Source organism: Embiotoca jacksoni, unplaced genomic scaffold (assembly GCF_022577435.1).
Source record: "Embiotoca jacksoni isolate LCO1_2020_lvr unplaced genomic scaffold, fEmbJac1.0.p SCAF_6, whole genome shotgun sequence".
NCBI classification, from domain to species: Eukaryota; Metazoa; Chordata; class Actinopteri; family Embiotocidae; genus Embiotoca; species Embiotoca jacksoni.
In genome coordinates, this window is record NW_027185414.1 from 8,629,929 (window position 1) to 8,635,119 (window position 5,191).

Sequence of the window (5,191 nt, forward strand, 5' to 3'; positions counted from 1 at the left end):
TTTTCTCGCTGCCCTGCAATTAAAGCTGCTTTCCTCTTGCTGCTCAGCACTCTCCCCGAGACGTCACGGCGTGGGCGGGGCCTCGGTGACGAGCAGCGGACTCCACACTATATCCCTGCTCATGACTCACCCTTAACACGCTGTATAATATCAAGAGGAAGTCTTTAATATTTATAATATTTACATCATTGTTTATTGGTTTTTCTGAGAAAAAAAAAAATCATCCAAAGGATTATTGTATAGGATTTATATCTGCTTCTTCTTTTTTTTTTTTTTTTTTTTTTTTTTTTTTTCATGTTAAAGCGGTGCCATTATATTTTTTTATTTTAACAATGGGTCAAACGACTCTGTGAAAGAGCTCACTCATAATGCCAAATTCACAGACTATTATTACCCAGCTGAAGTTCCCTTCAACTTCAGCTCTGAGTTGATTTTTAACCTCAATAAGGTCATTATTTTGGGTTCAAGGACCACAACTGTTATCTCAAAAGCAGCAGCATCAGATGTTGCTCTAGTATACTTGCTATACACTATCTGCCTTGCACCAAGTGGCAGACAAAGTTAGACCGCCCTCAGACCAACTTCAGCCCAGACAACAACAAAAAACAAGCTATCTTATTTATTTGAATGGAGCCTGTCTGTCAACACAGCGGGCAGGTAGCAACAGCAAAACAACAGTCATCGGTGCAAAGCAACATCATCCACTAAGGGCCAATCACATACATGGAAACACACATACCTGATTACTTTTTAGCATCAACACCATATTTTGGCTGTTTACGCGATTATCGTCCTCCAACCTCAACGACCAGATAGGTTATATGTCCCAATCCTCAGATACGACCCACAGGATGATCGGTTAGCGTTTGGGAAAGCTCAGGGTTTGGTTTAAAATAGCTGACCATCATCATCATGGTTACAATAATATACTCAGTTAAGGTGCTAAGGTGTAAAGTCCCAAGTTTTGTAGACCCATTCATCCACCATGAACTCCTCCATACCCTAACTTTGTGGCTCTAACAACATCATATAACCTACTTATTTACTCCCATCATAATTACTACAGCAGCTAGAAGGTTCTGTCGTGATAAAATATGGATCGTGATAAGCTGCATGCCCAAAGATCTGTGGGGATGTTTTTATTTTTATTTTTATTTTTTTTTATGAAGCTATTATAATTTGTCAAGTTGTAAAATTCTTTCTGTGTAAAATTCTTTCTGTGACTATTACAAACCATGATGCAATGTTTTGACATTTGATAAATCTCAAGTGGTAGTATGATGTCATTTTGGATTTAAGGTAAATTAAATGATTTTTAAAAAGTAAGTTGGGACTGTTTACCTGTCGATCATTCATAGCCAACCCTGCTGTTTAATACACTGTGGTTGATCCAAACAGCAGTAAATACTGCAGTAATGGTAGCAACACAGACACAGCTGATCCTGGGCAATCACTCAGTTCTTTAAAATGATTTCAGACACTACCATTCAATACAAAAACAAGTTGAAATGTAATAATCATATTGACCTAAAATAAACTAAGAAGAGAACATTTATGCTATTAATTACAATTTTAAGCTTTTTTTTTCTGTCCTTGCTTCCAGAGACATTAATGTATTGCATGCTAGAGAAGGTTCTTGATTGTCTTATTTTATGGTTCACTCAGTAAAGGACATGTATGGTTGTATGTCCCACTGTCCTCCGAGGATGAGAAAGACACTATTAAAACATGAAATGTGCCAAAAGTCTGGTGAGCGTTCTGATTTTCAAAGACTGTTCCTGAATCGTTATCACCAAATGCAAAAGTTAGAGTTTAAACACGTTAACATTTATTATTACATTAAAAAGAATGAAAAATGCCAGAGACTCTTCATGAATGTGATGAATGCCATCATTGAATTGTCTTCTTAACACAAATGCTGGGAAACTCTTAACTGCTCCCATGAGCCAAAATCAGCCGTATCAAGTAAATGGTTAAAGAAATGAATGTTATTTAAATGATGTAAATATTTACACAGTAGTAGAATATATGCAAATATATTGTTTTTCATTCATAGGTTATTATTGGCAGGTGAACCACATGCTAAAAACAGGAAAGAGAGAAAAGAAAAAGGAAATACAGGGTGACTACATGACAACCAGAATGAGTGTCAGTTGCAAATAATCTGTGACAGGAAAGATGTTTATCCTGAAGAGTTAATGGGCTTATTTATCCTCATTTTTGACAGTCTGTCCAACTTTCCTTTGTTTTATTGGTGGAGACCCAACATTGACTAAACAGGAGCAGCTAAAACTGATATTAAACCCACTGCTGGGCCGTCCTGCTCTCTGTTAGGGATGTTGAACGTAGGCGTCTCACAGCCCACCAAACATGACCAAGCTGAATGGTGAAGCTGAATCTAAGCAACTTAAGTGTTTGCATAACTGTGAGAAAGCACACACGTGACGGTGGAGGTTGGCAAAGCAGATGAGTCTGACAAGTAAGCCTAATTAGTTAAATTGCTAAGCTACTGCCTCAATGAAAATACATAGCAGCAGGGGTAGGGGTTACTGGAGGTCAACAGTGGACAGGTGGAGCTCAAGCTTCACATCTGACACTTGCATAAATCTGAGATTGGCAAACCACCACGTAATTCTCCACCCTACAATGCATGCTGTATTTTCACAATACATTCTGTGCATGTAAATTCAGCTACCGGGATGACTCTACACTGGGTGATAAACACAGCAGTTCTTCTTCCATCTACTGATATACATATCTGTTGGTTTCAAGTGGCATAAAATAAGCAGTTGGAGATTAGCCAATTTAAGCCCCTCCCTCTTCTTTACCTGGCTTGTTTGTCTCATCCACTCATTGTTTGTGGTTTGCCATCTGCTGCATGGGAAACCGCTAATGCACACCTCGACCCCCTGGGATTCACATTTCACACCTGAGGTCAATGACTCCTAGGACATCTGCAACAAGAAGAGTTGATTCACTATGGCTTATCGTTCAGAGCAGCCAGTGTTAAAAAGAAACCTGCCATAATGTCACCATCAAAAGGTGAAATAATACATCACAGCCCCAGAGAGAGAACATGGAGGTCTATGAGAAATGTTATGTCCATACGTGTCAACATGTGTTTTCTATGTGACACTCCGGAGTGGGAGAAAGAAGTTTAGAGGTGGAAAAAACAGGAGACTTAGAGCTCCATCTGCATCAGGCTACGTATTGTATACTCTTCTATAAGTTTATAGAATACAGTTTTACAGTCTTGTGAAAACAGGAAACTGGAAAATTCCTTCAGCCCAGCTCGATGTTTCCGCATCACATCCAGAATTAGAGGATCAGCAGCAATCAGTGCAGCAGAACCAGAGATATCGCTTGTCTTTTCTTTTCCACATTAAATTGCAATTTACAAAAAACAGTTGTTAATCATTTAAATATGTAAAACATAAAATTTGCCTGTGTGTTTGCCACTTAGGGTTTCACATCCAACGTAGCATAATGTTAACGTTAGCTTAGCTGAAATACGTTGAAGACCCCTGCTCTAGAGGAACACCATAACGCCGTGGTCATACAAAATTTTCAGTGCTGAAGAGCCACTACAAAAAGTATTCTTTCATTTTGAAATAGAAGCTTTATGTTCTTGTTATTTTGCCATTTTAGGGCTTTTGCATGACTAAATCAGTGAATATTGTTTTATGAAAAAAGTTTTGATATCTGCAGTGGGAAGTGGTACATAAGAAACTTGGTTTGGTACACAGTAGTGCATGGTCTAACCCGAAAGAAGAGGATTTGAGTCCATGAGAAAACGATATGGATTTCTTTGAGGAAATATTTTCCAAACCCAAACCAAGTAGTTTTGGTGCCCAACCTTAAGCACAAGTTTTTTTTTCCTAAACCCGACCCACATGGTTTTTTAAACAAAGGCAAATGTTACACGGTTTAGCACAATAAGCAGTATCTCCCCAAGACCTGTACACAGACTTTGATGTGTAAAATCAGTAGAATTCCAGTTTAACCCTCGTGTTGTCCTCGGGTCAAAATGACCCGCAGCTGTGTTCAACCAACTTCTATTTTATTTTCATATTTTTTGGGATCATTGGTGACAAGGAGGCTGTGAGGGTTTCTTTAAAGAATGATGACCAATGATCCCAAAAAAATATAAAAATATAGAAATAAAATAGAACTTGGTTGAACACAGCTGCGTCTGTTATTTTGACCCGAGGACAACAGGAGGGTTAAGAAAGTAAACAGAACTTACTTTTGTACAAACTACGTATTAGTTTCCAGAGTTTAATAAACAACATATAGCAGCAACGATGCTAGAACATATGTGACTTTTTCCTATTTACGCTGCACATTTACATAATATATGTGACATTTACAATATATTTCTGCAGTCAGTGATACACACAAAAACACAAACACACACACACACAGTATTCACACAGCACCCGTCACATTCAGTCACTGCACATTTCACTGAGAAACCCAATAAAGTTCTCACAAAGACACTGCAAAGGCTGAGGCTTAGACAGGGTGTGTGATGTGCACATTGATATTCCAGCACACACACACACACACACACACACACACACACACACACACACACACACACACACACACACACACACACACTGTTATTTCAGCTGGCAGGAATGGTGCATCTGGCAGAGTGAGAAAGAACTTTGGAAACTATCGGGTTCAACACACCAACACCTCTTGTGTGAGACTGACGCTTCGCCTGATGTCAAACGCAACAGAACGTTTTTAGAATTCTTTCAAGGGTCACAAATCTTGCATTTTATTATTTTTTGGGAAATGATTGCTTTTAGTTGAGCGAGTGAAACATAACAAACTAGAATTACTGCCTTGTGGATGTTTGCCACCGCCAACCAGTCAAACTGTAGTTTCCAACTGTAGTCTGTCCAGACTCATATAATACATGAAGGGCAGACTTTGAAGGAATTTGGCAAATAAAGATGATTCCAAAAAACATAAAGTTGAAGCCATGACAGTAGACAATACTTTAAACATGGATGTTGATGCAAAGAAGCTATACATTCTAAAGCCTGGATGTTTGATATGCATCTACATCCCGACAGCATAGAAGATCTAGACAATCATCATAATTTCAAGGTGGACACTCAAAATCAGGGTCACCAACTGAGTATCTAACCAAATGGGAATTTGGTTACAATTTCCG